The sequence below is a fragment of the Lissotriton vulgaris genome, chromosome 1_2 (genome assembly GCF_964263255.1).
Source record: "Lissotriton vulgaris chromosome 1_2, aLisVul1.2, whole genome shotgun sequence".
NCBI lineage: Eukaryota > Metazoa > Chordata > Amphibia > Caudata > Salamandridae > Lissotriton > Lissotriton vulgaris.
Genome location: NC_141686.1, coordinates 111,418,335 through 111,439,692, shown reverse-complemented (window position 1 = coordinate 111,439,692; position 21,358 = coordinate 111,418,335). Strand labels below are relative to the sequence as shown.

The following is a 21,358-nucleotide window of genomic DNA, read 5'->3' as shown; positions in this document are numbered from 1 at the left end:
GGGATTCGTCAAGCGGGGGGCCGAGAAAAAAGGGGGGTCCCAAAACGTGTTTTCCCCATGTTAATTTCCATAGGGACAATCTGACAAGGCTACAGCTCGAACGGCTGAAGGGAATTATACCAGATTTGGCAAAATGGTAGGGACTGGTATGCAGCAGTGCCTTTTGTATGTTTGGTGTAAATCCCTCCAGTAGTTCTTGAGAAAATTGAATTCGAAATTTTTCAAATGGCATTTTCTATGGGACCTTTAGACACGGCTACAGCCCGAACGGCTGAACGGAATTACACCAAACTTGGCAAAATGGTAGGGACAGGTATGCAGTAGTGCCTTTTATATATTTGGTGAAAATCCCTCCAGTAGTTGTAGAGAAAATTGAATTTGATCCAAATTATATAGCTATATGCGCTCACCGTGCGTGTACCCTTACGTGCGCGAGCGAATTTCTGATTGGCTGGCAGTCGACTGTCAACATTCCAAACTGTCCAAACCAGGAAGTGTTGCCCACCATCTTGTTTTTCAGGAGAACTGAGGCACAAGAGAGCCCAAAACAAGAGTGGAAAAAACGAAAAGGGGGCAGGGTAGAGCCCCCCCAACCCTCTAGCCCTTCTCAGGGGTCCCAAAAGGACCCCCAAGGGCAAAAAAAAAAAAGAATCACGGGGTACGTGCACCGTACGCGTAGGGTACGCGTACGTGCGCGTACCCCGCGATTTTAAAAAAAACAAAACTTTTTTTTGCACTTGGTGGTCCTTCTGGAACCCCCTGAGGAGGGCTAGGGGGTCAGGGGGTCTCAACCCTGCCCCCTTTTCACGTTTTCCACTCTTGTTTTGTGCTCTCTTGTGCCCCACTTCTCCTGAGAAACAAGATGGCTGCTCAGGTGGTCCCAGAAGGATAATAACATATGTAAACGTTATCCGTTAATAGAATTAGCATTTACAAAACCTTTGAAATTTATTGAAAAAAAATATAGGTTTCACGCTTGATATAGTTAGGAATTAGCATTTAAAAAACCTTGCAAATTCACTGAAAAAACCATTGGTTTCAAGCCTCATATAGTTAGGAATTAGCATTTAAAAAACCTTGCAAATTCACTTAAAAAACCATAGGTTTCAGGCCTTAAATAGTTAGGAATTAGCATTTTAAAAACCTTGCAAATTCACTTAAAAAACCATAAGTTTCAGGCCTTATATAGTTAGGAATTAGCATTTAAAAAACCATTGAAATTGCTCCTATATAGTTAGTTGTACTAACTATATTTCGCGCACCCGCAATCCACTGATGATGATGCCACATATTACATCATTCATGACATGGTCAGTGACATCACTGATGACATCACTGATGACATCTCAAATGACATCACTGATGACATCACTGATGACATCTCATTTGACATCACTGATGACATCACTGATGACATCATCCAGTGACTGTGTGTTTCTGTAAAGTTTAAATATGTTTTACATATTGAAGAATGAGTGGATGTATAAGTGTCTGGAGTAAGGATTTAGTAGGTGCGTGAATGACTGTGTGAGTGATTAAATGTGTCTTACTAAATGCATGGGTTAGTGACGAAACTGTCTGAATGTGTGCATCAGTATGTCTGTTATGTAAGCTGCTAATATGTGTCACATATTACATCATTCATGACATGGTCAGTGATATCACTGATGACATCACTGATGACATCTCAAATGACATCACTGATGACATCACTGATGACATCATTCAGTGACTGTGTGTTTCTGTAAAGTTTAAATATGTTTTACATATTGAAGAATGAGTGGATGTATAAGTGTCTGGATGAAGGATTTAGTAGGTGCGTGACTGACTGTATGAGTGAGTGATTAAATGTGTCTTACTAAATGCATGGGTTAGTGACTAAACTGTCTGAATGTGTGCATCCGTATGTCTGTTGTTGTGTACGCTGCTTGTGTTGATCAGTAGCTATCTGAGTGGCTATATGGGTTATTGATTGGTTGCCCAAGTATTTGAATGGGGGCCAAGGAAACGCCGGGGCACAGAGGGGAGAAACCTACCTGCTGACCGGACACTCGCCTGCTAGCTCCTGGGGCCCAAACCCTGTGAGTCTCTCTGCCACCGCAATCCACCCCGCGGCTAGAGACTACAGCTCCCAGGGAGCATAGCGGCCACTTCCTGCATCCGGCCAGAGCGTGCCCGGAGGCGCTACATCAATGGACGCTCCCTCAGTGGAGCGGGGGCCAAGGAAACGCTGGGGCACAGAGGGGAGAAACCTACCTGCTGACCGGACACTCGCCTGCTAGCTCCTGGGGCCCAAACGCTGTGAGTCTCGCCGCCACCGCAATCCATCCCGCGGCTAGAGACTACAGCTCCCAGGGAGCATAGCGGCCACTTCCTGCATCCGGCCAGAGCGTGCCCGGAGGCGCTACATCAAGGGACACGCATGGGCGTACGCCGGGATAAGCCCGGGCAAAGGGCGGGCCCTCTTTGGCCCTCAGTGGCCGGAAGAGGACGGGACGGGCCACGGACCCTGGCTCCAACATAAGGACCTAGTTCATTCAAGTGAGACATTGGACTGTTCATATTCCTTTTTAACTCGTTCTTGTATTGTGGACAACTGTTGCATCAGACTGAGGTAATACAGGTCTCTCTTCGCCTACTGGGGGCTTGGGGCATATTGTTACAGCTATAATGCCCAAAATAATTGCAGATCCACCAACAGCTGGTCTGCTTACCATGGATAATATCCTGGTAAAAAAAGTTACTCAAATAAACAACGAACGTAGGGCCTCACTAGGCAGTAAAAGTCTTTCCCCCCTCATGGATAATGTGCCCATTGAAACAACAGAAGGTGCACAAGGCATCTTAGAAGATGCCCCACATAGTACAGGGGGTTCCAGCATAGCGGTACAGGCACAGATACACTCTGAGAAGCCTGTGGACCTGCACAACACATCGGAGGAAGATTCAGATGTGGAAGAGTTAGTAGAGGCCCCTTCCACACAAAGACCAGTGAGGATGTGTAGAAAGACTCAAGGGAGGCGCGGGGGGAAACCTCTAAAAATTAAATCCCATACTAACCCACTTAATAATTGCAAAGCCACTAACGCTAATAGCGCAAGTAATCCTGTCATAGAAGAAACCAACCAAGAGGGCATTAATGAGGGAAGCCTAATCTTATCTCCCTCCAATCTAGAAACATTGATAAACACAATAGTAGGAAAGCTGGAGGCCAAAATTACAGATCTAATCAGCCCAATAATGTCTAGATTGGATGCAGTAGCCTCTGAGGTAGAAAGACTGGGCAGTTTGGTGGCGGTACATCTGACCCCCGCCCCAGCAGTTACAGCCCCTAAAATTATTCCTGTTAGGGGCGGGAAGGAGAACGCAGCCAGGGGGCAGTGCGGGCAGCAGCCGAATCCCCAAGGTTTGGCTGGCGCTGGCGCTGGGGCTGTGATACCTACAGCACCAGTAATCCAGCCAATTCAACAGGCCCCTGCATCCTTGGGTACTCGTGCAGCTGCTCCGCAGAGGGCTAAACTTAGGAATGTAAATCTCCCTCCAGATTGTGTGCCATATGTGGTGGTGCTAACCAATGTTCCACGCGACGAAGAAGTGCCAGCCCAACCACATGGAGAATCTTATGATTCTCTAAAGAACAAAACGGTGGCGTGGCTAAAGAAAAAATTGTGGTTACCCAACTCATTACTATGACCAAATTATTTCCACTGAAAGGTGTAATTGGGTTGGCCCTTCGAGGAAGGCGACTATGGGGGATTGTGTGGTTGTTAATTTCCAGCATCCCCAACATGTCGCGACAGTCTTACTGCGTGCATCCTCACTAGTATATAACGCAAACAGTGTTTGTGTGCGCCCTCTTGGCTACTTCTATGCTCCTGACCAGAATTCCCCTAAGGATCCTCGTAGGTATAGGCTCATATCCCAAGCTCAGACCCCTATTCCGGTAGTACCTTATATGTATAGCAATAATACCAATGGGCAGAATGGTTGGCAGACACCGGCAGCAAATTCTAATGCTGTCAATCAGAGTATGAGAGGGTACAATGTTCCCACACATAATCGCTTTGAAATGTTTTCAGGGCTGGACGCCTGCGACTGACTGAGGGTCTCGGATGGTCAGAGTATTGTACAGTCCCCTGTAGGACAGCCGACAGAGGTGAATCCACCAACAACACTTAAAAACAATGTTATATGCTGGAATGTGGCGGGCCTAGAAAACAAAATGCAAGATGAAAGCTGGTTATCATACATTAGGGGCTTTCAGATTATTTGTCTTCAAGAGACCTGGTCAGTAAAATGTGAAATGTATATTGAAGGTTATAAGGCACATTTTGTACCTGCTATACCAGTAAACCGGGGAAGGCCAAAGGGTGGCATGGTAATGTTTATCTCGGTAGCACTGACATGTACAATCGATAGCAGGGCATCAAGCAACCCCGGTATACAAGGTCTAGTTTTAACTGCTGACAATTGTAAGGCTGGCCTGATCAATTTTTACAATTCTATTAACAATGGTACAGCTCATGGCAACTTAGAAATTTTAAATGATTATATAGGCACCTCAATGAGGGACTGTTCACACAATTTGTTGATCATGGGTGATTTCAATATTCACCCCTGTGGTGACCCCCTAGGGAAAAACCTTCAGGAATTACACTGCCCCAGACTAAATGGTCTACATCTGGAGCATACCATGGAGGGGGCCCGTGTTAATAATTTCCTTAATGATCATGGTCTTACTCTAGCAATGGCACTATGTGACCCCTCAAAGCGCTTTCTCACCCCAACTTTTAAAGGGCGTGGAAAGGGGACTATCATCGACTATATGCTGCTAACCTTGCCCATGCAGGTCTTTGTGCGTTCATTTTCTATAGATAATAACGCACTTAGTGACCACAACCCACTCACCATACAGCTAAGGGGGCCCTGGGTGGCTAGCGTAAGTCGCAACCTGGCCAAGGGAAGGGTAACAGCAATGGATGGCAGACGCCGCCTAAAATGGTCTATGTGCACCCCGGACCTCATATATCAGAATATCCAAAATAACTGTAGTGACTTAATCATTAGATGCACCCAGGATGATTCTGATCCAACTCAGGTCCTGTCTGATTTTCAGAGCTTAACAGATAAAATAGGTATTATAATGACAGAACCCTTAAAGAGTAGAGGGAGGGAGGGCCCGAGGTGGTTCAACAAGGAATGCTCTAAAGCAGCTCGTGATCTTAGAGCTGCCTTGTCGGCAAAACCAAGAAACAAGGAATTAGTATAGAGATCACGTAAAGACTACAAATCAGTCATTGCCTCACAGAAGGAGGTATTGAAGAATGAGGCTTGGGCTGAGATCCTGGAACCACAAACATTGAAAAATAGTGCTAGATTTTGGGCGGCGCTTAAGAAACCCTTCCTGGTGCAAGATTCAGGTGAGGGGTTAGAATGTGTCATAACAAAAGATGAATGGGTCGCACATTTTAAACAATTGTATGGAGGTAGTGAGGTCAACGCTGTATTTTCTGAATGCACCAAAGGGGGCCCATGCCTTAATGTCAGTATAGGAGAGGTTTTAGTGGGAATAGAGGGGCTCACAGCGGGCAAATCACCAGGCCCTGATGGGATACCCCCGGATCTCTTCAAATCTGATCCTAACTTCTGGGCCCCGATTATTGTGGCGGTTATTAACGCAGCCGCAAGAGTCGGATGCCCTTTATCCTGGGGGGTCTCCACTATTGTGCCTATATTTAAAAAGGGGGATAGGGATAGCCCCCTCTGTTACAGGCCTATCTCCCTAATTAACTCCATGGCGAAACTAGTGGGGAGAATTGTACTGCGGCGTCTCTCTGAGTGGACACAGGACAACAACATCATATCTATTACTCAGTATGGTTTTTGTAACGGCCGCTCGACCACAACACAATGTTTAAATCTTTTCTTAATACTCAGTAAATATACTATTGTACAAAAGGGTACAGTCCACCTGGCCTTCATGGACCTATCCTCAGCTTTCGACTGTGTGAACAGGGGGAAGCTGTGGGGTCCATGAGGGACATGGTTTTTTAAGTGAATATATATATTTATATATATATAGAGAGAGATATATAGAAATATATACCCAAATATTGGCATTATGACACAAATTAATGATATAAAAACAGAACAGTGTTCGTTTCAACCCCATGTAGCACTCCCTCCTACCTATATCAGACAATACATCATGTTATTTATCGTGACTATAGGACCGAACCTCTGCATCAAGTTTTAGAGTCATCAATGGCGGTGGGTCCGAGGTGAGACCCCTGTAGTCTGCCCAGCACTTCTAAATGCGTAAATGCTTCTGGGAATATACCCTGGCTTGAAACACCGGCACTTCCAGCCCCATGCAGAAGTCCATGCCTCTCTTCCAGATGCCCACGAGAGCTGGTGTATCTGCCCTCCATATTCATGCTATATCAAGCGCTAGGCCCAGGAATAAAAGATGACGTCTGTACCTATTGCCCCGATCCCTTCAGTGTTGTGTAACAAAGCTAATCATGGCGATATAGGGAGCTCCCACCCCAGAACCTCTGTCAGAGAGGTAATCACCCCTTTCTAAAATCTATATAGGGTGGGGCAGGTCCATACAGTATGTAGGAAGGTGCTCCGCACTGTCGCACCATAGACACACCAGGGAAACCACCAATCTTTCCCTCCAGAGCCTATGGCGTGTGTAGTAAGCCCTGTGGAGCTATTTGAATTGAATTAAGCACAGACGCGATGAGTTTGCTACTCTCCTGGGGGATTCCAAGGTCTCTGTCCAGTCGTCATTATCGATGGGGTCGAGATCCACCTGCCACGTCTCCCGTAGAGCCTCGACCATCAAGTTACTATTAGTGACTAACGATTGGTATATTTTCAAGATTTTATGCTCTCTAAGATTTACCATCAGGAGCCTGCCCTTCGCCGGGTTAAAGCTGGGGAGGGTTGATAGACTGGTAACATATGGTTGTAGTGCATGACAGAATTGTAGGTGTGCTACGGGCAATAGAGCATTTATTGGAACGATTTAAGGGTGCAATTATGTAGGACGTCTCTTAAGTAGGAAATCCCGATCTGACCCCAACTCCGAAAGCACTGGAGAGCAGCCAGCTGAGGAAGGAGTCTATGGCATCGTAACAGAATTTCACGCGTGAGGGGGCCTCACCACCCTTTCCGATGGAGAGGTTGGCCCCACCAATTATCACAACCTTAGTGGCTGGGAGAAGAACCTGAAAATCTGATCTATCGTATAGGTATGCATATAGGGTATGATCCCCGATCAGCCAGCGCTCTAATGCATAGGCGGGATCATCCCTGGAACCATACCGCGAGTCATTCAGCAGCACTTGGAGGTGTGAGGTCGCATGATAGGACTAAACATCTGCTGCTGCAATACACCCGCAGTAAGTAGAGTGAAAGCATGGGCGTATCGCCACTCTGGAAACCACTCCTACCAAAGAAACCGGCCCAGCATAGCATTAACCTGTTTAAACCATGATGAAGAGGTGAGATACAGGTGGTTTTGTAAATGATAGAGTAAGCGCGGGAGGGATAAAATGTTAAATATAGCAGAACATTCATAGAGGGACAGTGGCAGGCCTGACCATGATCTAATCTCGGTTTTTACCTTGTCTATCATTGTATTCATGTTGCACTCCCAGGACACCTCTTGTTTACCAGACTGGAAAACTCCCAGGTACCTCATACCCTCCGTGTTCTACAGCAGATCTTTTGCCCAGCGGCCATCGCCGAGCATCCCCCTCAGTGGCCATATGATGGATTTGCCTACATTCATAAATAGGCTGATGTCTCACCAAAGATCCGCATGGTTTTGAGGATCCTAGGACTAGACCTGTGGTGATTGGTAATAAAGAAAAGTAATGGCTGTTTTAAAGTGCTATTACAGCCGTAAAGTGCTCGTAAAAGGTTTTGCAGGACAGAGTCAGATGGTGCCCACTTCCACTGTAATAGGTTGATTCGTAACCAGTGGCGATAAGTTTTTCAGTCTCTTTGCAATAATGTAAAAAATGTTTGTAAGCCATCAGTTAAGCTGCACTACCGCTGGATTAAAGCACAGCTTTACTGTCTGCCTGCAGGACATGATACCATGCTGCCTGAATATAGGTTTTAATAAGGTATTCCTTATGTCCCTTACATTGTTACAAATACAAATGACATGGATAAGGTCCTCGGCGCCGTGGACGCACAAATGGCAGAGCTGCTTGCCTCCTTCACCTTTCCCAAGGCGGTAGAAACAGGTTAATCGGAGCAATACCCAAACTGAGTTTTAAGAATTTTTCCTTAGTAGTTGTTTTTTTCCTGTTTTAAAATAGGGTTGAGGTTTAAGGACTTCATAATTATTAAGCACTACCCAGCCATGCACTCGTTTAGCTATGCACTAGGTCGTGTTGTTACCAGGCCTGGATCCGGTGAGTCCCAGGTGCAATGCATGTGTTTCTGCTACGTGAGCACTGACGGGGGTTTCCCACTGGCCACAAGCCACACCAAAGCCTAGCTTCCACGGTCTGGAGTATGTCCCTCCTCCCCATAGCTGGCGCCTCAACTCTTATGTATGCAGCAAGCAGCCTCTGCGCTTGCAGAAGCACAAAGATCCCTCAGGGTCATCCTTCCACTCGATCCCAGAGCCGGTGTGGATATGCTGCATCTATTTTGCAACAATGGCCAGGCTGCACGTATCAAGCCACGCGGCCTGCCAAGTCCAACGATGCCACTGCCCCATCAGATCTTCGGTGAGGTTGAGCCCAGACCGTGCAGGCCTGCCACCGCCGTCACCTCAGCTCCACGGCCACCGGCCACACATGGCATCCAGTCACTGGCTCCAGTGCGACCAGGCCCACATGGCAGAAGATGCTGGAACCAGGGTACTGCCCCGGTGACAGGCTATGACTTGCCTCTCCCGGGCCACACCCACTGACCGCACACCCGACCAACCAGTTGTCACAAGGCCCGCTTCGTCTCGGAATCCGGCAGCAGCACGCACATCCACATGCTGCAGGCCCGGCCCCACGGATCCGCCCCGGGTGGTGTCCGGAAGCCCCGAAGTCGGTGCAGAGATCTGAATCCAATCTGGGAGGCAAATATCCGGTAGGATACATGAGTATTGTGGATAAGCTTGTGGAGCTTGCCTAGAGCGTGCCCGCCATGTTGGACCGCTAGGCCACGACCCCCAGAACATCTACAGTTTTACTGATATCTTCAGAGCTTGAGTTGTTGAAGCCAGAGAGCAATTTAGACCCTCTGGCACCTAGCCTTTCAGAATATAATAATATGTATTGAGTCTGACTTTTTTATGGATGGATTTTGGAAGTTTTTAAATTATAATATTTACTTCTAGGGTCCTCCTGAGAAACTGGAGCATTTCTCAATTCTCTCCGTCATGCCTGTGCTTGCCTGGCTCTCCATGCCAATGACATTTTCATACTTGAGCAATTCTGGGTCAGGTATGGTTGAGTTCAGTTGACTGTATGATATACTCAAGATAGTGGATTTGCCTTTGTGTCAAAGACTACTGGGATCTCTCACTACAGAACCTGTATCTATGCTGCTCCTCTCCCACTCCACAAAAGCAGTTCTCTCTATGGGTGACAAGTTATGCTTTTCTGATGTAGTCATGATCTGCAGATATTTGGGAATGGCCTTATTTCTGGAACCATTATGCATCCCACAGTGTCACAGGGAGAAGAGCTGCATGACCATGACTTGAGCTGATCATGAAGGGTCATGTCCCTCCATGAATATAGGAGCTCTTAGAGATTTGAAAATTGCAGACCACCTAGTTGGATAGGGTTGGGCATGCATAAACATGTCTGCTTGATGACTAAGTTGAAACTACACATGAGAGTAGGTGAGAGAACCATGTAAGAGGTAGGAGTAGACCTGCTGCACTTTGTTACTGTCCCTCCAGACTGGGCTCTGAAGCTTCTACTTAGCTGCTCTGATGGGGCTGCCTGGAGCTGTGGAAGAAGAAAGATCTACCTGCCTGCTGAAGAGTTGGAGTGCGCTTGTCAAGTGGAAGGACATGTGTCACTCTCCTAAAAAGCCTAGCTGCGGGAAAGATCTGCATGGCCAGCTGTGACAGACTGAGCCTGTCTAAATCTCCTGCCCAGAGGAAGCATACTGGGTATGATGCAATATTGCGTCCATGAGATGCCCCATCTCCTTAGCTATTGAGAAAAATATGCCTGCTCTGTTTCAAATCCTTCAGCACCCATAGTGTGCCAGGACCTACTTCAGTACCCACCCTTTGGCCTCTTTAGAAATCTTGACTTCGACCCCTCACCTAACTTTTCATTCTATGAGCTGAACTGGGGTTTGGTGGGATTCATTGATTCTGGAACTGTGGGAATTTTGTTCCTAGTGGTTACTGTCCTACGATATGAGCGTCTGGGTTTCACACTAATAATGTCAGTGGCTACTGCACTCCCTTGTGGCCCAGTGGGTGCCGCTAGATGCGTTAGTACCCTCACCACTGGAAGTTCTCACCCACAACTAGATTTTGATGCAGCTGAGATGCAGACCCCTAACCCTGACAATACATTTGAGGATAAATATGTTGAATTTGCAGTCAATCCAGCCATTGTCTCCAAAACGTAGCCCAGTAACAAACTTGACTTGGAATCCAGCATCCGTGACCACCAAATACTTCCATTCCTACCCGGGGCACTGGTGAACAAACAATGCATTCCTCCAACTCCAGTGGCAGCTGGTGTCATTTGAAAGTGGTGAGGTGTAAATGTTTGTGATGAGGGCATAGTGGCGAGCGAGCGCAGCGAACGAGCCCGACTGTCATAAGGTGGAGGTTTTGGGGGGTTCTCCCCCGAGAAAAGTTTGAAAAAAGAGTAGGCAAATTGTGCATTTTCAGACATATTTGTGAAAGTCAGAAGGTTAATAATGCAATTGTGACAGTGTAGGTAAGACATCAATAAAGAGATTTTATATGATAATGACGTAGGTAGCTGCTTATTCAGTATAACCTCAGAACTTCATAACAGACTTAGAGATAACAATGCTGAGTACCTAACAGATTTTTTAGGTCTCGCCTAGTGATGCAGCGGATGCGCTGCTCGCCTTGGCAAGACCTTTAATCATCGATTTGGTAGCCGAAGGGGGACAGGGATGTGCCCGATAGCGGCAGCCGGAGAGCCCATGTGCACGCTCACAGCGTCTCTTTCAGTGTGCGCCTGGACAGCCGAGATGCACACTCACGGCATTTACATGAGGGCATGGCACGCTTTCGCTTTCCCTCCCTCCCAGAACAGAGGACAGACCTTGGAAACTTGACAGGGCAGAGTTTAGGTCCCCTTCTCTAGCATCTAGAATTATTTACTGTATAAAGTGCTAGCACCCGGAAAATTTACATGCTTTACAAATAAAAGAGAATTGTTACTGATGTCAGACAACGATACAAGAAACAGGTATGAGCGTTAACACCTGCGGCTGGTATTCCTCTGGTTTGTAGCCTCTGTTGCTTTTAGTTTTTGCTGACACCACTTTAAGGCGCTTGTTTTCTCACAAGAGAGACTGCAAGTACTTTACAACAGTAGTGCTTGAAAATGAGGGGAGTAGATCGAAACCACAAAAGAGTGCTCATAGTATATGTGCTGCAAAGTTATGTTTTTTGGCACCTTTGAAAAGATCTATGGAAAACTTGTATATCTGTGAAGGTTGCAACGCTTACCGCTCTCTGTAACACTTTATGTTCAAGTGTTCTGATTTAACTATGTATTATGTATATATATATGTCTTCTGCGTTCAATGTAATTGTGCATAGAAAAGCTCAGTGAAAGGTATTTATTGAGTAAAATACTGTAAATAATTTGCAGCACGGCTGGGTGTGTTGAGAGTGAAAATTATCGCACCATGCCGTAAATATTAAGACGCAAGAAGGGGGTGTTAATATGGGAAACTTCGACAGACTTCACTAAATGAACACCGCCCCCTCCCTCCCTAGGGTGATGCAAGATTTTCAGACCAGAGGATGTATCCGAGGAGATTTAATGAATGTGCGTCTTTGGGGTCCAGCAGACACCAGTTTGAGGAGGAACAGAAAAGTATTCTTTTCAAGAGTAAATTGTTCTTGTTAGTGTATGTACCCACATAGGCTTCTGCTGATGCATGTTAGATTTGGGGGTCTCTTTGGTTTGCGAGCCCTGGGCACACTCAGTGCACTGTACTAGGGTCTGACCAGTAAACCAAATCAGCCAATCATGGAATCACTAATTCATACATCAATTTACAATAGGGACAGCATATGCTCTTTAGCACTGATCAGCAGTGGTAACGTGCCCAGAATCATTAAACCAACAAAAACAGGTCAGACAAAATACAGGAGGAAGACAAAAAGTTCATGGATGACCCTGCAAAAAGGGCTAAGTCCAACAATGCACCTCTGCCCCGGAGTCGTCCCTGAATTGTCACATCTCTGGTTTCTCCCCCTAAAACCCAAAAGAGCAGATGCACTTACCTCAGTGGTTTTAAAGCACTCCACCAGGGTACATGGAGATGTGCATGCGCCCGGACAGGCGATGGGCATGCGTACGGCTGGCGCGTTCAGCACAACACGCGCATGGCACGCTTTCGCTTTCACTTTCCCTCCCTTCCCCCCCCGTCATCTCCGACACAGTCCCATGTGAGGTAGGCTGCAAATCGACGCTGGTATTAAATCATCACAGAGCTCTGTAATGCCCTTCAACCCCCGTCATGCGCCTTCTACCATTTAAATAGTCCATGCCCATTTCAGTAGCCATATTTAAAGAAAGGCAAGCGGACCAACAGCAATGTGGCAGCCATTTTAAATTGGTTCATCTACCTTCCTCCAAAATGGTCACAGCACTGTTTAGGGATTTATCCTGCAATAAAAAAAATAGCAAGTAAACATACCTCAAGAGTGCTGATACATTATTTTATAAAAGCCTGTTGGGGGAAACTAATACCTAAACCCACTTGTTTGTATTTTTTTCAGTGCTTTAGACTTTAATCGTATGTTATTGATAATTTTTTGCACTGATAATAGTCCATGTGATAAAAAGAAAAACTATGTTAATGGCACAAGCAGGAAGAGTTCAGGCTTGGGCCTGCACTCCTGCATGCGCTACAAACATACCAGAAAAAAGAAACTCATAGCACAGGAAGTAGGCTTGCCTTACACTATAAACATGGTGTTTCTACTGTGTTTAGAGTGTGACGGCGCAATTAACAAGCATTTGCAATGCAATACGTCTCTCTTTTGCTAGAGTTTGAGCTATTCACATTATAAATGACAATGCCTTTTATTTATCTGTTTTGAAAACTTGCAAAAGGTGCATAAACATGCACTCTGTACTTATAGCCTTTGCTTAGAGAAGCAAGGCTGGCAATAACAGCACCTCTTTTACTGCCAGCCGTGCTTCTTGTAGGCAAGGACTATCTGTTCAAAGTTTGTTACGCACCGCTTGCAGGTTTTCAAAACACATAAATAAAAGGCAGAGGCATTTACAATGCCAATAGCTCAAACTCTTGCTAATGCGAGACCTATTGCTTTGCAAATGCTTATTTATTTATTGATATTCCTTTACCAATGAAATCTGCTTAGCAAATACAAGTTACTGTCAGGCTGAACATAATGAGACAGCAAGGAATAAAGATTAAAAGGCAGTATGGCACCCTACAAGGCACTGTCTCTGTCTCATTCAGGGGGTGAAGAAATATGGTCACATCACCCCCATCCTTGTTCAGAGTTCCACTGCAGTCATATTGCCAGGACTATCACAATCCAGGTCTGTGTAGCTTTGCTGCAATTGATCTCACCCTCATCCCTACTTATTTTTTGTATTGTATTGTAGATGCCTTTATATAGCACTTCCTACCCTTGGAGGTGCCAAAGCACTTGAGGATAGGTAGAGCAGTACTCCAGACTCAGTGCTGACGCTGTCAAGTCTGTGAGTTACTGTGATGAATATGTGTTGACTTAGGCAGCTCATCTGTGCCACTGGCTGTTGGGCTGGGGAGGCGCACTGACCGGTGCGGTCTGCTTGGCTTCTGGGTGATGTTTATTAGGGTTGAGTGAGAGTAGTTTTTTTCAATAACATTGCACCTTGGCGGCCTGGATGTGAGTAACTGCAGGCGTGCAACACCCGTAGGGCTCAAAGCATCCCCCGCCCATTGTGTGTGTCAGCCCGGGCTGAAACAGCTTCCCGGGCACACACACAGGCAGGTCTTGAGCTCATGTGGGTTGGCTGGTCTGGCGTCCGTCTTATTACAGCCGCACCGAGAACTTCACAGGTCTTTAAAGGACCATTTCATTGTTAACAAGGCTTTGTTGCTTCACCCCTTCTTAGAGCCTCTGCATCTCCATTCTGCCTTTTGCTGGAAGAATTAGCCCCCCCCCATCGAAATTTTTCTTAGCCCCCACCCCCTGAAAGTTGCCTCTAGTGGCGCCTCTAAGTGACTGTGTGTGCCAGGCTTAGGCTTGCCCAATGCCCGGTGCTTGCTGTCAGCGCCACCAGTAAATGTAAATGTAAATGTATGCATACTTGTAAAGCGCACTGTTACCCCATCACGTGGCATCCTGGCGCTGTATACCGCTGGGGAACCCGTCCTGGCTTTCCCTGTGAGAGGGCGCCCCCAAGGTGAAGCCAGGCATCCCCGGCGCTGCTAGGGCTGTTGTGGAGATGAGGCAAGCTATTGCCCAGAGTTACAGAGTGGGCCCATGGTTAGCGTAGGCACCTAGGCGAGAATTATCGAGTCCGCGGACATTGACCCAAGACCCTGCCGCGTCGGGAATTGAACCCTGGTCCCGGGCCGACCTCTGCTTCAGGGTCTGCCGCTTCTAACCAGTGAGCCACACTTCTCCACAAGTCAGCTAACTATGTTGACTCTTCACTCTTCATTTTAATTAGGCAGCTCAGCTGAGAAGAGTGTTGCTGGGGCCTCACATCCTGTTGGGCTGGGTCCCATGTCGGATCGAGCGGCCTGGAGTCTACAATGATGCTCTGCATTTGATTTAACTGCGCTTGTGTGTGTATATTTGCACAGAACTTTAATAATGCCCCTGAAAGACTGTTTAATGTTAATTGTATCATTACAGATTCGTTTTACCGTACTATCAGGTTACAAGGGCACTAGATTAGTGTCCTTCCATTTGTAGTGCTTTGCAGCACTTTTAATAGCTTTTGTTTCTCGCTCCTTTTCTGTTAGTACATTTTTTGAAGTTGTTTCAGCATAGTTGCCTTTCAGTCCTTTATACACTTCCTGAGTCTCCTGCTCCTTCTCTACGATTCCTGCAGCTGCTATCTCCAGCAGACCTGACCTTGCTCTTACCCTGCATGGAATTATTGTTTTTAAGGAGGTTCTTGCACTTAGGGCTTTTTCCTCCTATGTTGTCCTTTTCTGGAAGAAACATTCCGCCTAGGCACTACCTTGTGTTGACAGCAACACGGCTACTAGAAGGGGTTGCCCTTATCTCTGGCAGACAAGGACTGTGAAGACTGGAAGTCTGGATCCAAAAATACCCTGAGAGATTCATCCAGGCATGAGACCTGTGACATGCTCTTGAGAAGCTTGGAGTTTTCTCTTAAGGGTCTTCTTTTAAGAGTTATTAAAATATATTTCTATAATTGATAAACACAAGCTAGTTACTTTACGGATCTACCTACACAAGGTACCTGGCCATTGTATCTCATTAAAGGCCACTTCTTACCAAAGGGCCATATTCCTACAAAGTAATGAAAATTCAGATCACCGTAGCATTTATGTAAATTACTTTCTTAGTATTAGACATATAACTTTTCACATTGTTTTGACTTGCATCAGGTCCTGAATAAGTCTCTGTTTATATGCTATCAACAGTATCACATTATAGAAAATTAATTTTAGTTTAGTTTAGTTTAAAGGGGTTTATAAAGCGCATGGTGACGCCTCCCGGCGTGTCCCCGCGCTGTGGAGAAGAGCAAGCAAAAGTAGAGAGGGGGGAGCCATTATGATGTAAAAAGAAAAGTTTTTAACAGCTTTCTAAAGGAGGCCTCTCTAGTCTCTAGCCTAATGTTCGTGGGAAGGAGATTCCAGTGCCTGGCTGCCAGAGTGCGGAAAGACCTTCCTCCCATTCTAGCTTTTCTGGGGCGTGATGTTCTGAGCAGGCCCATTCCTTTCGATCTTAGGGATCTGTTCGGTTCGTACAGGGATGCCAAATCTGACATATAAGCCGGCGCTTTTAGGTGGATTATCCTATGGCACCAAAGTAGAGCTTTGAAAACAATCCTCTTGCTAATAGGTAGCCAATGAAGGGCTGCCAGAGAGGGGCTCGAAGGAGCTCTGCGAGGCAGCCTTAACACCAGACGTGCTGCAGAGTTTTGTAACACCTGTAGTCTCTTGATGTTTTTGGCAGATGTGCCCAGGAGCAGCACATTCCCGTAATCGATCCGGGATGTAATTAGAGCCTGTGTCATGGTCCGTCTAGAATTCAGAGGCAACAATTCATGGGTGCGATTGAGCGTTTTCATCACTCCAAAACATTTGCCTACTGTTTTCTTGACGTGGCTGTCAAAAGATAGCTTGTTGTCTACCCAGACACCTAGATTTTTTGCTTCCCGGTTGGGAGTAGGCAAAGGACCCAGGCAGTTTGGCCACCATGCTGTGCTAAACTACAGCCCATCATAAAACAATGCAAAATATGCTGACCCAAACAGCACACTGTCAACGAGATGAAAAGTAAACACTTTTCTCAAAATGCAGAGTACCCCACTCATTCTATCTCATGCCTGTCTTGGCATTTCCTGCATCGGGATGAAGGGTTCATCCCAAAACCACAGTGAAGGAAAGTGGACTGGGTTTTCTGGCTAGATGAGGATATAGGGAAAAGCACAGTGGCTGTAAAGGGATATGTTGTGCTGTTCCACTCCCAGGGTTAGAGAAGCCCATCTCCATCCAGTCATATTAGGTGATGTAAAGGTAAAGTGATAATTCAAATGGAGCTGGAAAATGTTAAATCACTCCACAAACTCATCATTTACTTTAAACAATTCTATCTCTAAGAGATCCTCGTGGGTAGAACCACACTCTGGGGCCCAGTCGCAAACTGCATTTTGTAGCACAATTAGTAGTACTACTCACTCACTACAAAATGCAATTCACTAATCTTGTGCATCTGTCTTTTCTATGCAGATGTTTCTGCCCTGATTGCAGAGGTCTCTGCACACACAAGTATACTTTTTCATAGAAAATGTAAGAGGAACCTCAAGGAGTGGCTGGAAACTGAGGAATACTTATTACAAAATGGGACGACCAAATTATATGGGGGCTTGTGGGGGAGTAAGAAGGGATTAAGATGGGGACATGCAAATTCAAATCCCCACAAAACATTAAGCCCACTACTATTCACAAAATGCACTTCAAAAGTTACTACAGTCAGGGAGCATGGTCAAGATGCTGGCTGTGTAGGATGCACTGTCCGCCTCCTCTGCCTGCCCATTGCAATCTCTAGCCACTATTGCTGGTCCTGGGACCAGGTGAAGCCTTTAACAGGAACGGGCTTCCTCTGACAGCTTCTCGGAGGCTAGATGGGTGCCAGGCCTGCAGTAGCAGGAGTTGCTTTTGCTGATGGGACCCATCTACCCTCATACCGTGCCGATGTGTGGTGGACCCCGAGAGTGAGTACCCGGCCCAGCATTGGCATGGAGAAAGAAAGATCACACCTTAAAGAAAGAACATTCTCATGCACTTGGTGGGCACCACGGCTGTGGATGGTCAGCAATTCAAAAGTGTGCATCTGCAACAGACAAAGAAGACAAGGAGGCGCCACAAAAGGTCATTCATGGAGGTGCTCTACGCATTTTTGATGGAGGACCATCAATCTGTAAAGCAAAAGCTCTCACAGGATCTCAGAGAGATCAAACATGATCTGGCAGAGGACGGCAATAGGGTATCCACATTTGAACATAACAAAACGAGGAGAGGTGAGGAGCTTGAACATTTGCTTCAGCAAGTTCTTCACCTACAAGAGCAGCAATCTACCTTGCAGGGCCACGCAGAGTATCTTGTGTACCGCTCAAGTGGGGCAGAAGAACCCCCGGTCCCAGTCATCGTGATGAGAGGATCTTGATCTTGTGATCTTCTAAAGTTGCTGCGCCTCTGCTACTGTTTTAAGTAGATGCAGTGAGTCCTCACATCATAGACTGAGGCGGAATGGATGGCCCCAGATGTACAAGATCCCTTTCTTTATGAGAAATTCCATGATGGTTCGGAAAGCTCTGCACTTCTGGAGGGTTAGAGTGGTCTTAGTACAGTGCTAGTTCGTCACAGCAGAATTGCCGTCATAAAACCTACTATCTGCATGAGCACAGAGTTTACAGCTGGAAAAGGTGATCTGAGTACTGGGAAATTATTTGAGCACGAAGGTGAGAAAAGTATTGCAAAGTTACTTTATCCCCGTGGGCGCGGCCGCGATTCTGCGCCTGTGCGGCGTTTTCCGTAATGGGCGGGTTCATGAAGGCCACCAGCCGTCATCAGCTCACGCCCACCGCGGTGCATGACGGACGGGGGCTGTCATCAGCACCCAAGGGGTTAAAGAGCAAATTCAAGGAAAGGATAGGAAAAAGGATCATCCGAGAGCAGGAAGGAGGAGAGGAATATTTGACAAAAGGAATAAATGGGGGAAGGGAGAAGATAAAAGCAAAGGTTATAACATGCACTGGAAACACACAACACTCGACATGTTGTGCAAAGCGATACAAAAGGGGATGATGAATGGAGCGTTTGAGCAAATCAAACACTCACCCCCAGTCAACTGATCTGGGTTTAATCCATCACCGTTCTTTAGCTCACTCCGCCACCCAAGTTCAGACATGGCCATATGCAAATCAGTCTGACCCTGTGCCTCATGGGAACAGTCCAGCCCGAACTGCCAAGCCATGTCTTCCCTGGACCGGAAACAAGCATCCTGGGACCGGTTTTGGATTCATAATCCTCATCAGCCAGGCTATCTTGAATCCAGTGGCCAAGTGAGCAAGGGACTCCCGTCTGAGCATACCCTGCCAACTTAGGGCGAACAAAGCGATACAAAAGGGGATGATGGACGGAGTGTTTGAGCAAATCAAACACTCACCCCCAGTCAACTGATCTGGGTTTAATCCATCACCATTCTTTTGCTCACTCAGCCACCCCAATTTATACATTGCCATATGCAAATCAGTCTGACCCTGTGCCTCATGGGAACAGTCCAGCCCGAACTGCCAAGCCATGTCTTCCCTGAACCGGAAACAAGCATCCTGGGACCGGTTTCGGATTCATAATCCTCATCAGCCAGGCTATCTTGAATCCAGTGGCCAAGTGAGCAAGGGACTCACGTCTGAGCATACCCTGCCAACTTAGGGAGAACAAAGTGATACAAAAGGGGATGATGGACAGAGCGTTTGAGCAAATCAAACACTCACCCCCAGTCAACTGATCTGGGTTTAATCTATCACCATTCTTTAGCTCACTCAGCCACCCCAGTTCAGACATGGCCATATGCAAATCAGTCTGACTCTGTGCCTCATGGGAACAGTCCAGCCCGAACTGCCAAGCCATGTCTTCCCTGGACCGGAAACAAGCATCCTGGGACCGGTTTCGGATTCATAATTCTCATCAGCCAGGCTATCTTGAATCCAGTGGCCAAGTGAGCAAAGGACTCACGTCTGAGCATACCCTGCCAACATGTTATGCAAAGCAAAACACTGATAACCTGATTTTATAATTTTCGAACATATTGGAAAACACTGCAAACCCTCTGGAATTGAATTGACAACAAATATAAACTAAACATAGGAAAGGCAAAAATAGGCCTTCTGTGACTAATGCTAGCAGAGCAGGCAGAAGTCACCTGGATCTCATTTACAGAGTGGAAGCTGTCCCTCGTGGAATCAAATACCACATGCTTTAAAGAGGTGTCAGGGCACCAATGGTGGTGACCACACCTTATACATATGATTATGCCCCATCTCTATCCAAATCACAATGTGTTAGAAGGAGCGCATTGCAAGTGGAAATACATTTCCGACTTGCAGAGTCTCTTGGGCAAACTGGTTTCATCAAGCTTATGAATTTGTAAATCAAGCCTTTGCAACTGCAAAACTATTTAGTATATCAGGTCCTAAAAAGTACTAACTAAGTGCCACTAGGAGGACCTGGGACCATTTTTTCCTGATCTTCAGAGCTCGGGTAGGAGAGGTAGCACAGGAAGGCATACTGGAGTCTCATGTTCCACTCTAGGCGGAATGCATCTTCGAGACAGAGCTTTATTGGGAATTACAGCATACAATATTGTACTCACTAGGTGGTGGCAAACAGATTTAGCCAGCATCCTCATCACTGTTGAAGGATGCCCTGTGCCACCTCTAGATGTCTTTGCCATTTGTGATTCGATAGGCGTTGCCGCCTGAGTTCACCCGCCCTGGCATTTAAAGATCCCGCCAGGTGGGGCACCACCAGGTAAATCTGCAATGATCCAGCCAGCTCCAGAGGTGTAGATCCTCTTGGCAAAGGACCATGGACACTGTCAGACCCTCCTTGTCAAAGTACCAAATGGAGATGGTGTTGTCTGTGAGAACCAGTGCCCCCTCCCCATTTGATGCCTTAAAATCCAAACAAATCACCCAAAACTCCAACTATTTGATGTGGAGGTGGATCTCCACTGGGGCGACAGGTCCTCTGATCTCCATCTCTCCATGATGGCCTGCCCAACTCATTAGCAATGCATCAGACATCACGTCAGCTCTGGTTGGGCTGGGGAGAGGGGTCTACTACTGGTCCTAGTGTTTTCAAGCTGCCACCACTGCAGATCTTATGCAGTCTTCCCCGAAACCTGAATGGAATCTGCTAGGTTTCCTTAGTGCTGGACCCTCTGAGACTTGGTTCCACTGCAACATTTGCATGATTGGTGATCAGGATGAAGGAACCTAACAGGCCCAGAATCTTTATAGCCATCCTCACTGAGACCCAGAACAGAGGTTGAAACATCAGGATCACAGTTCAAATGTCCTGGAGTCGCTTTTCTGGAGGAAAAGCTCGAAAGTGCTCCACAACCAGGATCCCTCCAATGAAAGCAGGCCTCAGCAAAGGAGTCAAGAGTGACTTCGGCAGGTCAATCAAGAAACCCAATTATGTCCATAGGTTCACCTTCGCATTAGCAAAGTCTGTCACGGACTGTGGTGAGGCCACTTTCAACAGCCAGTAATCGAGGAAGGCGAAAGCTAGTACCCCCAACCTTTTCAAATGGGCAGTGACTACTGCCATCACCTTCATCAACACCCGAGGGGCACTGGTGAGGCCCAAAAGGAGCACGGCAAACTAACAATGCTTGTAATCTACCTTGAACAGC

At 46.6% G+C, this 21,358-nt stretch overlaps 1 protein-coding gene across 1 annotated transcript in view; it reads left to right on the top strand.

Annotated features, from left to right (window-relative positions):
* Positions 1–21,358, top strand: part of LOC147734648 (zinc finger CCCH-type antiviral protein 1-like) — a 713,249-nt gene that overhangs the window by 457,118 nt on the left and 234,773 nt on the right. The window lies entirely within an intron of this gene.